Genomic DNA, 13,130 nt, shown 5'->3' with positions numbered 1-13,130 from the left:
CCCAAATAGAAAGATATCTTCAGGCTTTGCTTTAGGCCAACATGCCCTGGCTTAATCTGGGCCCTGAATGATAGGGACAGCTGTCCTCTGTCCGGCTTCCTGTCCTATCTCCCAACACAACAACCCTAAAGCTTCTGTCTTATGCTCAGAAAAGCATTGAATTTGCACTATTTCAAAAGGACTATGGATTTGGAATGCTATATTTTTGAATAATGACAATGACATCTGCCCATGGAGCCTTGCTAGATTTTATAGCCATAGTAAGCCTTTCCAGCTTAACCTCTCCATATGAGATACCTCTAGATAAAGCATGTCAAAAGTACGAGACCATTTTCCTTCCCAATTTACCGTCTTTGGGGATTCCTTCTTGACATAAGTGCTATATGAACTTACTGGGATTAGCTCACACTTACTGCAGCAAAAAGAGATGCCACTATCATGGGGAGCATCCACCCAGGATCAAAGACTTCTTAAGCAGTGAAGGAGGGCCCTCACTGGTCCTTGTCGTGTGAGGGTTTTTTTCTGTGTGTTGTAAGAAAAATATGATCCCACTTTCTGACTATGGATGCAGAGGATTCAGGTTGCTTTTGACTTCTTTGAGATGTTGTGCTCCACTTAAGCACATGATCTGATTGTGTCCACCTCCCCATCCACCAAATGTCTGCATCCCATCCTTTCAGAATGACATAGACACACAACCAAAATTATTCAATGAAAAAAGACTTAAAAATTACAGAGCCCTGTTATAATGTAAAGGACACAGCTGTGGGAAAAAAATTATCACAGAAAGGTTGACTAATGAGCACATGCTATGTAAGGAAAAAGTCAGGCTATAACTTTAATAGAATCCTGGAATATCCTGAGTTGGAAAGGACTCAAAAGGATCATCCTGTCCAACTGCTGGCTCTGCACGGGACCACCTATGAATCAAACCATAGTTCTGAGAACTTCCTCTAGGTCTGTAGAAGACTGTCCAAGCTCACTAGGTCTAGAAGAATTCCTTGAAAGAGTAAGCTATGCTACTGCCTAGCTTACACATTTACGTTTACAGATGGAGTCTGGAAGTTTTCACAGTACTTATAATCTGGCCTTTGCCTGTTGGTAAAAGCATGCTGAACTCACTTAGTTCTGTGGCATGGCTCTTTACCATTTCATTTTATCTGGAAAGGTTGCCACAATATCCTTATTCTGGTGGCTATGGAAAACATGATTGAGATTATTCAGCAAGTCAAATATTTTACTGATGAGTTCTACATTTTTCAGGATTGATTCCCAGGGAAATCACAGAGGGGTTTGGATCCCCATCAATTTCAAGCACAAAATGATAGTAAAGGAGACCACTCTGCCCTCTCACTGGGTCATTCAGCACTTTGGAATGTGCTGTGAAGTTATTTGCCCTGACAGCCTTACAAGAGAGGCATCCATTAGTCAACTTCTTTGCCAGCTTTTCCTTCTGAGGGACGCGTTGCTGCTGATGAGTCATAAGGACATTGATTTTAAAATTTGCTTTGAACCCTAATTGCATTTCTAAGATTACATAGCGGCTCCCAGGGATCTACTGAGTTTTTAAATCTATAGTTGATGCCTCTTTTTCTGAGTTAAGTGCTACATAATGCATAAAATGTCCTGGCAATTTTTTATTTTTATACTCGTTGCTTTTTGAAAGTGGCATCTTACATCTGGAAAATTAGGTTAATATGAAAAAAAGCTTTTTTTATTCCAACTGTACATTTTGTTTTAAAAAAATCCTGTGTAATGGTTCAGTTGGGTGAAACAATGCATTATAATTGAAGGTTAGTATCCAGATTAAGTGAACATCTGAAAGATTCTCATTGTGATTTCACAGGCCAGCATTCTAAGCTGTTATAAATCTAAAATAATGGTTAAAATTATACAATTTATATTTATATATGTATATAAATATATAGGAGTGAAAATGAGATACACAGTCCAGTCACCAGGACTGTGGAATGACAGATGTATCTTACAGTCCATATTAATATAGTCAAGTTTGGTTGGATATCAGGAAAAGATTCTTCACCAGAGGGCGGTGGGCATGGAACAGCAGCCCAGGGCAGTGGACACAGCACTGGGTGCTAGACTTCAAGGACCATCTGGACAATGCCCTCAGACATAGAATCTGAGTTTTGGGTGATCTTGTGTGGAGCCAGGAATTGGACTTGATGATCCTTATGGGTCCCTTACAACTCGGGATATTCTATGATTCTAATGCTTCCTGCCTGTGCTATTATTATTATTATTATTATTATTATTATTATTACTGTTAATTGTCACTTTATTTTCCCATGCTGGACTGTCCTTAAAACACACTTTCCTTTGATTTCATTTTGAAACTTTACCAAGGGAGTGCCTGGGCAGTAGGGGACACTTTGTGAAGCTGCCCAAAGCTTCCTGTAGCCCTCTGCCATCACACTGCCTTTCAGGATGAGGAGGTGAGCCATTTCTCTAGTAGGAATCTGATAGAGGAGATGAGAGCCTCAGAAACACCTTGATGACACTTTTGACCCTATGAACACTTTTGACCCTATGAGATGAGGATATTCTGAGTGAACATGAACATATTGAATGGACATTGACTGAATTTCTGATTAAGAAAATACAGTACTCACTTGACTTAGAAATCATTAAGTCAGTAAGAAAGTTTGTGCCTTGGTGCTGAGACCAAGGAAATCAAGTACTATGTCTTTACTGCCATAACAGTAAGAAATTTCACCTTCTAGCCTTACCTTCAGCCATTTTCTTAGTAATTTGCTAAATTGAAATAATAAAGTAAAAATCCTAAGGCATTGGTGAGGACAGCAAGAGACAGGCAGACCATGAAATTAAGAATAATATAAAAACCTGACAAGATCTGGTCTCTCTAGCTTGTTACATTGCTGTTACTTGCTCCTCTTTTCCCTTATTTTTTCCAAGTACTTCCAAGTATAAAGCTGGTGAGAAGTGGGACCCCTCTTGTTAAAAGTAGGCAAAACGATTACAAAATATCATTGTTATATAAGTAAATGGAAGAGAAGGGAAGGGGAAGACAAAGAAAAAGAGGAAGAAAGGAAGGGAGGAAAGGAGGAAGGGAGGAAAAGAAAATCCTATGTCTTAGTACTATTTTGAACACAATCAAAACAGTTCCTTCATTGTGACCTACCTGTGTGAACCAGGCTGGCTTAGGTGGATGGGCCTGAGTTTCACAGCATCCTGCTGAGGCAATACTGACTATTTCTGACCCTGGCAGGCAAGAATCCCAGAGGGCAGGTTCTCTCTTCAGGTAAGCAGGAAAGGGGCATCTTATGGGGGATGTTAAAAGTGCTTGAATCCACTGCCCTGTTTGGGTGACAGCGACTCTTGGTTCCTTGTTCTAGAGCTTTTAAGATTTAAAGTGCTACATAAAAGCTAAGTATTGTATTCCCGGGGCTAAAAAAGGAGGCAATCCTTTTTATCCTACAACTGTAAGGTCAAGGTAAATGTGACTGTTTAGAAACACTACAGAGCTGAAGGCCCTGGGGAATTTTAATGTGTTTTATAAACTTGTTTCCAAACCAAGCTATTAGGAAAACAAGATATTTCTCCATAAAGCCTTTCTTTTTGTCTCTTTAGGGACAGCACTGCCTGCCTTACAGTGCTTTAACTCAATCAGAATCATCATTTTTATAAACAGGCCATTTTTCATGACTTGCTTGATCAACTTGGGAAGGCAGTTTTTAAGAAGTTATAGTCATACACAGAAAAAAAAAAAAAATCTTACTACATCTATTGCAGCCAGAGATGTAATAGAAACCATGTCCTTTTTCTGAAGGTAATGCAAAAGGGAAAATACAGACTTATGCACTTGCTTTCCCTCCACGCTCAGCTTCTCTTATGCAACACTACAAAAAGGAACAAACGAGCTGTTTCACAATTAAATTGCAAAGATAGGGCTTTTTTTTTTTTTTTTTTTCCATACAGAAGTTAACGATGTGTGATGCCAGTATTTACCCATCTCTTTACCTGCCTCAGGAGGAGATTTCCAAGTGGCAGCTTTGCAATATTCAGGCCAGGACAAAGCATGGCTCTGGGCAGCCAGCAACTGCAAGACACTTCTGAATGTTACAGGGCTGCAAAGTGATTTCAAGCACTCTCGCTGGCCTCAGCAAAGCCACACATTTTCACATGCCAGAAGTGAGAGCTTCCCCTCTCCTTTCCTCTCCTCCCCAGGCATGTACTTCAGATACATAAAATACTCAGCGGAATAAAGATTACACATGGAATCTGAAAAACTTCTATTCTGAGTCAAAGTAGTCTCTCTGCAGTGCTGATGAGAGAGCTTAGAGTGATCCAAAAAAGAGGGAGTTCTGAGACCACTGTTTCAAAGGAAATGCAGCACCACACACCCCACAAAAAGCAAATATGGATAAGAGGAAATGTCTTCTTATCGGAGCATTAGCCTTATTCAAACATGTTCTGTGAGGGCAGGAAAGGGGCCACGTCTGCAGGTTTAGCTGCAAACAGAATACCTTAGGCAGGTGTGTTACACTCCATAGGAATGGACTTTGCACTGCAACACGGATCTACATTCCTCCCTACCTCAAAGGAAGGCAGTGCTGTAGTTCCCTCAGAAACTTATCTCACCTGCAGAGCTTCCAGAGGGAAAACGCAGCTTCCTAGTGGCAGCTGAAACTTTTCCAAAGTTTGGCTGGGAAAAAAGAATGCACAGATGTGTAGGTCTTTCTTCCTTTCTAATCTGCAGCTTAGCCAGTTGTGGACTTGGTCAAACTATTCTGAACTTGAAAGTTGTCAGTAAAATGCTGAAACACAAAAATAGTTTTAGAAAGTTCCTTCTTTTCCTGTGATCTCTCTTTACATCTGCAGTGGATTCCCTCTGCAGGTGCTAGTGCAAGCAAAACATTTAATAAAAAAATCTTCTTTTTGGGTGATATGCCCAACTCTAATTGATTGGGAATGCATGGCAGAAAGAAGCAGTAACAACTAAAGCATCTCTATTCCTACACACTGTGAGACAAAATACATAAAAAAGAGAGGAGAACGCATTTAAACGGGGAATAGAGGAGGGAGGGATTAAACCTGATGCATTGAGCCAGTTGTTGGAAATGGCCTCGAATTGCCAGGCAAATTCGAGGCACCCAAGTGCCAGGGTAAGTTTAGGTTGGATAGGAAGGAAACACTTCTTTATAGAAAAGGTGGTTAAGCACTGGAACACTTCTTTATAGAAAAGGTGGTTAAGCACTGGAATAGGGTCCCCAGGGAGGAGGCTGAGTCACCATCCCTGGATGTGTTTAAAAACCGTTTGGATGTGGTGCTCAGGGACATGATGTAGCAGAGGGTTGTTAGAGTTAGGGTAGTATGGTGAGGTTGTGGTTGGACTCGATGATCTTTAAGGTCTTTTCCAACCTGAGCGATCCTATAATTCTATGACTATGATCCATGTTTTGCTGTTGAGGTATAAATTGCCCTCTTTCAGGAGCAGAACACACTGCTCACATTCCATAGACACAAACTTCTCTGGGAAGTCTGAACAATGTGGTGAACCAAGAGAAAGTATTTTTACACCCTTACTACAGATTGCAAACAAGCAGTGGTGTGGGTGGTAGTGAACATCAGAAGATTGCCATGAGACGTGTTTTTGATGTCATGCTGATGTAAATAGCAAGTACTGAGGAAGGAGCTGGTGAGGCAAAGGGAAGGGGCCGTGCTTCCCCACATTGCGTAGTGTACTGCAGCCAACCTGCATCAGCTCCTTCAAGCTGGCATGTCTTAAGTCTCTCCTGGGCCTACATTTGCTCCCACAGAATGAAATGACCCAGTCAAGGTTTCTCAAGAAGTGTGCGAATATCAAGCGCTGACTAATTGAGAGGCTCCCCATTTCTTAGCCAATTTCCTTAATAACAAAACTGTCCTTCCTGCATGATGCCTTGTTTTAAAATGAAACCTTGACCCCAGTCACACTCTTCTTTGCTGTGCCATCAGCCAATCCCACTGTTGGTCTGTTGTCTGTAAACTCTTGATTGCGTTTATCACATTACGATGTTTTTGCCTCCTTGGTCAGCCTCTGAGGGCAGCAACTCCTCAAATTGCTCAGTTTGCAGCAAAGCTGCAACAGAATGACCTCTGTTGCTATTGCCGGTCTGTTTCTAGCTTTCTGAGGTGCGGATGGAAATCTGACCTTCACCTTGGAGTGATTTCCTATTTATCACCAAGACAAATGGCTGTCAATCCACCTTGCGCTGCCTGGAGAGGTGCCTCGCGAGCAACTCTGTGCGCACCTCCCCGCTGCAGCAGCAGAACTGCTCCACCGTGCTGTTTGCACTAGGTGAACAGTGCTCATAATCCAAGGCTTAACGTCAAATATTTTCTGCAAGGGAAATAAAAATGTCAACAGGAAGTGAAATGTGACCTGATTAACAGCTAGACCTCTGACTCTGCTTCAGTTTTGACTGATGCAGTATTCTACGAGGATAATAATACCACTGATTCCTCTTAATTGATGGAACCTGATGGAAATATAAATTAAGCAATTAATACAATTCTCTGAGACTCATAAAAATAAACTGTGCAGACAGATGGTCATATTTATTTTTTGAATGGCTTTAAAAACAAGTGTCATAGAAAGCATTACAACATTTTTTTCTAGGGGAAAACCAAGGCAAGTCTGATCTCCCTTAAGAGCCAGAATATGCCATAAGAGGCAAAGCAAATAACCTGCCACAGGCTGGGGCAGTTTAGGATAACTGAAGCTGCATTTTGACTTGTGAGTTTTGGAAACTGTGATTTTCATCTTTTGTTTAAAACAAAGCTAACCAAAACCAGTTAGTGTTTAACACTTACAGTTGCACCCAGCAGCCCAGTACAGGATCAGGAGCCTTTTGTGAAAGCTAAGAGCACAGTAAACACACGGGGGGAATCATAGAATCACAGAATCACAAAATGGTTTGGGTTGGAAGGGACCTTAAAGCACACCCATCCCTTCCCCTGCTGTGGGCAGGGCTGCCCCCCACCAGCTCAGGCTGCCCAGGGCCCCATCCAACCTGACCTTGAGCGCCTCCAGGGATGGGACACCACAGCTTCTCTGGGCAGCTGTGCCAGCGCCTCACTGCCCTCTGGGGAAAGAATTTCCTCCTAACATCTGACCTAAATCTCCCCTCTTTTAGTTTAAAGCCATTCCTCCTCATCCTACCATGAAACAGGAGAAATGGGTTCCGTGGTGAATGGCCTGATTCCTGATGTATTTTTTAACGGTTTCTGCTGTGGGAGGTGGATTTAATAGTTAATAGTAGACGGGTGCGACCTTGAGAGATGCCAGCTTGAAGCCAATGGGAATTTTCAGGAGAAAGCAGGAATTCTGGGAAAGCAAAAATTGAGAGGATTTGCAATACCCAAGTGACGCGAAACAGTATTTACAAACATTTATGAACAGGCTGCAGTTGCATTCAATCGCGCCTGCATCCTGCCACATCTGCACTAATGGGCTTCTTGTGACTGATGTATTCTCCGTGTTTCTCATCCAACTTCTGTTTTCTGAGCAGTCAGAGTTCATATTCAAAAGCTTTCCTCTGCCACCATGAAAGCCAGGCAGCAGTGTTAATAGAGTCTGGGATTCTCTTGTAATGTCTTCAGGTGTAAAGAAAACAGCTTGTTCACCCAGAGGCGCTCAGTGCTTGCTGTTCTTTAATTCTGTTTGAAAAGTTACTCCCTGACACCAGGAGCAGAAACCACACCAGAAATTACAGGGAGGGAATAAAGCAGGATTGTTGCACACGATGTCTCCTCCCTGCCTTTGAAATTTGAGAGCTGAATAATTTGAAAAAGGGACTGGGCTTCTTTTAAAATCAAAGCGGAGCAGATGCCTATTTTCTGGTTGTTTTTCAGCCTGCAGTAACTATGCCTGTGTCCCTGTGGGCTACTGGCTGCCGGTGCCACAGAGAGCTACTCTGCATGTCAGCTGTGGGTCAGGAGTATGACCTGAAGGGTGGCAGAAGTGCCAGGTGTGCGGTTTCTATGCCTCCATAGCAGCCCTGTGGCTTTTCTTCACATCTGCTGTGCTATGCCAGCAGAAGGGCTCAGCAGCACTGGCTTCTTGGATGGGAGGCATGGGTGGCATCACTCCCCTCCCTGCAAGTACTGAAGGCCAGGCTGGATGGGGCTTTGAGCAACCTGATCTAGTGGGAGGTGTCCCTGCCCATAGCAGGGGGTTGGAACTAGATGATTACTTAAAGGTTCCTTCCAACCCAAATTGCTCTATGATTCTGTGATATGACTCCCCAGTGCTTACACCTTCCCACCTCTAGAGCCACAGTGATGCTTGGAGCCAGGCCATATTGCGTGGATGCCTTAAGTGGTGTGAGGTTTCTCTGACTGTAGGGAAAAGTCTGGCAGCAGCGCTTGGAGCTGCCGTTCTCCATACAAAGCTGTTAAGGATCTGGAGGGAAAGATGTGTGAGGAATGGCTGAGGCCCCTCGCTGTGCTCAGCGCAGAGCAGAGGAGCTGTGGGGAGGCCTGATGGTGGCTGCAGCTCCTCACAGGGAGCGGAGGGGCAGCGCTGAGCTCTGCTCTGTGTGACAGCGACAGGGCCCGAGGGAACGGCATGGAGCTGTGTCAGGGGAGGGCAGATGGGGGCGAGGGAAAGGGTCTGCACCAGAGGGTCTCAGCATGTGCCCAGGCTCAGGCAGATGCAGGCTGTGACTGCCTCACAACCTGCAGCTCCTTGTGCAGGGGTAAGAGCACACCAGCAGCGTTGTACTGATCACTCTTTCCATTTCCAGCCCAGCACCACGCCCACATGTGGGTGTGCTCGCATGACTCCTGCCCATGTGCCTGCCCTCCCAGCATGCAAACAGCATTAGTTTCTCCTGACAAGATATGCTTAATTTCCTCAAAACTTCCATTCCAATGACATTTCTTTGTCATCAGACCAATTTCAACAGTTTATTGCTAAACATTATCACCTTGGCTGCAATTGAGCTTTCACAATCCTTTTGTATCTTGAATATTGCTCATTCATGTGCGAAGCTCACAGAGAAGCTCACATGAAGACTTTATTCTTGGGGATAAGCAGGGAGAACTGAAGACCAGAACAAGAAATATATATATTCTTGTATCACATACACAAGAAGACCATTTTTCATTTTTACAAAATGCAGAAATGAAGATTGAGAAGTCAAATACTTGCAAATTAGGTACATAAAGAAACATTACATGTGCATCCTTAACTTGGCCTTTTTCAGCATGTATATTTCCTACACATGTACACATGCTTTAATTAGAACATATGCCTTTACCAGTGCAAAACAAGACATCTTTCATGAGTCCTCGCTTTGCCAGTGATTTTCCACAGTAGCTGTGGGTTGAACTAGATGAAATCCAGAGGTCCTTTCCAATCCCTCTGAATCTGTGACTCTGGATGTAAAGATGCAGCCCTAATGGGTCTCCTGTGGCAAAGTTCCAGACAAGCTGAAGTGGGAGGTGCAGCATCAGCCACCCTAGCATACATGTTGGCTTTGCCCATACACATGCATTTCCAAGGAGCCAGCTAGGTCTAACTCACACATGAAAATAAAACACAGAAGAAAAAATGTGCATTGCAGAGATCTGTGTGAATGATGCTATGGGAGCAACTGAGTTCACGTATATTTCTGCTCTATGAAACTTTCCGTGTTCTGTCTTAGTGACAAATGATGATAATTCCCAAATCCTCAGATTAATTCCAGTTCCTAGCACCAAGATAAAAGATCTCAGTGAGAGCTCTGTTGCCAGACTGCTTCAGCAAGGCAGAGAAAATTTTCTGGGCCTCCTGAGTGATGCCTGCACCTCACAGCAAAGACCGTGGTGGTACACTGAGGGCTGTGGTTGTCATATCTTCCATCCAAGAGGACAGGAGACTCCTGCTATCAGGTGACTGTGCTGTGTGGGGCAGGGCATCTTCCCTGGTCATTGCGACCCATGGAGAGAAGAGATAGTGGGAGAGGCTCGTTTTGATATCCACCCTCCCCTCCTGCTTGGTGCTAGCTCTGCAGCAGAGCATAGTCCAACATCATCCTTGGGATCCAACAGGAAGCGCAGCTGGTGCCTGAGGTGCAGGGAACTCTCAAGGACAGGGTGTAAATGTTGATTAGACAGAGTGCCGTTGACCCACAGATCAACAGACTTTTACAGCAGGTAGGTTGGATTGGATTGCTACTACTGGAGCCATGTCTCCTACCAGGTTGTGCTCTGTGGCAGCATTTTTCAAAACTAAACTATTCTGCTCAGCACTACTCATACCACAGTGTTAAAAATGCTGTTTATAAATGCAGATGTCCTAGCCCCGAGTCTCTTAACCTCTGGGCTACAGCCTGCAGCAGGGGATTGAACACTCCCCATCTGTGTCCTCTTTTATCTTTGAGATATGGGAGGAGAGGTCATACAACTTTTGTGCGTTCAAACAAGAGGTCATGGCATGGAAAAGGCAGAGAAGCCCTGAGCAAGTCTTTTCACTGGGCAATTAACAGCTAATGGAAGCTGGCCAAGCTCTGGATGGACTGTCTGTCTGCACAGCCCCTCTTGTGAAGGGAAAGTGCTGGACAGCAGCATGGGGAGTAATCCTGGCTCCTGACAGATATGTCCCCTCTCTGCATACTGCTCAGCCAGCCTAGGTGCAGGAACAGGCCTAAGGCATTGTGAATCTCAAAGCATGACACTTGGGTGGAGGAGATGAGGAAGATGCCTGCAAGACAAAACAGAAGCAACAAAAACCTTGGGGCAGGAGATTCCCCTGCTCGCCAGTGCAGAAAATTTGCTGTATTCAGACTGCCTTCTGCAGTGCTAGTTTTAAATGTCTTGGCTCCCTCTGTTGTGAGAGGCAGCAATGAAGAGCAGGGGGCTGAATCCCCTGTGGTCTTGAACTACACATCAGAGCAGCTATGATAGTTGACTAGGGAGGCTGAACACAGTTCAGAGATTCCTGGCATCTTTATTTTAGGCTCAGTCCAATTGTACCTGAAGCCAACAGCCAGACCTCTGTTGATTTGCATCTCCTCTGATTCAAGCTCTTTTGTTCACCTTTGGCGTTTGCAGTCTCAGTGGTGCAAAGAGGCAGTGGTGCCACCATTCTCACCAGTAGTCTCTCCTTCATTCTGGAGAAGCCACACAGATTTACAGGAAGACAAATATGTAGGTCTTCCAATTCCTAGGTCCTTCTGTTTAGAGACAGAAATGGATTTAAGGCACAAAAGATCCCTCTATTGAGGTTTTGGACTAACCGTGTTACCCTGAACTACAGTCAGTATGGAAAGTGAGGCTGAATATTTACTTTCGAGCACAGGAGACCTTTTCTTGTATGGAATTAATGTTTGCTAATTGTTCCAGCAATACCCAGAGTGTAGCCTCTTTAGTAGAAATATAATTCACTTTTCTTAGCCATGCTTTTCTGACCTGGGAATATGTCACTTCTTTACTAGTGACAAACTTTTCTAGTTTGCGTTTGCTTGATTGTGACTTTTTTTCCCATTACATAGGGCAAAAGCCAATGGAAAAAGAGCATCTATAGAAAGGTCACTAGGGCAAATTTCTAATGGGTTAGATGAGGAGTCCAGTTATGATCTGCTAGTAGAGGTGACGATGTATCTAACTATATTCTAGAGGGTTAATATAGGCAGTGAGTATTTTATCTTGAGTGGGAAGTGGCAAATCCCAGTGGCCTTATTTGCTCTCCTAAATGGCAAATTGTTTTTATGAATAATTTTTGCAGAAACTACCTGCCCTGCTGAAGTTACCCAGGTACCAATGTAAAGAACAGCTTTGGTGTTAGGGGCTCAGAACATGATAGGGGACACTGTGGTTTGTGATTAAATATTTAGTCTGGCAAGTCACAAGCAAGTCAGAACTAATTCCTGTTGTTGTTGTTTTCTTTATTATTATTTTCTTTTTTATTAGGAGTGGGGGAACATAATAACAACTTTGGGGCATTTTAAAATTAAACAACAAGGGTGAAAAACGAAAACCAAACCGAATGGAAGTGATTGATACTGCTTATTTGCTGGTATGTTGCCAGGGAGCACTGAGGGAGAATAAGAGCAGGGAATAACCAATGGCAAAGGGGGGTGGAATAGGCCATTTTAATTATATCACATCATTTTTCAAAAGAATGTTGCTTTATCTCTCAAAGGATCTTAAATAAATATCTTGGAAACACGTCACATTATATTTTTACATATTGATTGCCTCCTTAGCTGTGGTTAACTGCTAACTTCCTCTTCAGATTCCTAACACTGCACTGTCATGCTTACCCTGTTGAAAAGATAATAGCCCGAGAGAGATAGGAAATCAGAGAAGAACTGCAGGAATGTGTTCAGCATCCAGAGGATCCCCCACTGAACACTTTCAGAATAAACCCTCCTTCTCAGCATGCAGGTAGTGAGATGAGTGGAGCAGTGCCTAGCATGGAGGGTGCATCCAAACAGTAGGCAAGTCATCGCTGTCTCCGCAGAGATGTCCCCTACCTGGGGAACTGGAATGATCGCACTATGTGGGGGCACACCAGGCAGAAGTGGAGAGCTCCCAGCTGAGTTCTGGAAGATGTGCTCCAAAGCTATGCCAGCTGTAATGGAAACTGTGTTCTTCTATCTGTTCTGATAAGCCGAGCAGTTGTGAAATACAAAAAGTAGAGAGATCCTTTCATTCAGCAGTAATGCAGCGAAGAGTCAAGCTTGGATGTTCAGCATCCCTCATGGTGCTTCTCTGCAGCTGCAGTGATGTCCAGGAAAATCCAATGAGGAAAATCCTTTCTTCCAGCCCTACCCAGGCTGGAACTTGTCTGCTATGTTATGTGAGATGTCCTCCAGATTGTGTACCATAGTATGGTTCTCAGTGTGATAGGCACTGTTCAGCCTGGCAAAACATAAAGTAAACCCAGAGCCAGCAACTGGGAACTGCTGACCAATTTGGTAATGCAGACAGAGCCACAGAACCTGGGATTTCATGCAATTACATCAGAATTGGTCTGAATTTCAAAGACTGGGTCTGTGCAGGTCCACAGGAAGCCTTAAAGAACTGAATGCAACCTATTCCATGGCAGCTGTTTGTGTCTACAGAAGACTCTATACGTCTCAGATAAGCATCAAATACAAAATCTGTGGTTGCAGAGGAAC

This window comes from Phasianus colchicus, chromosome 1 (assembly GCF_987193195.1).
Source record: "Phasianus colchicus chromosome 1, bPhaCol1.hap1.1, whole genome shotgun sequence".
NCBI lineage: Eukaryota > Metazoa > Chordata > Aves > Galliformes > Phasianidae > Phasianus > Phasianus colchicus.
This window is presented reverse-complemented; position numbering follows the sequence as displayed.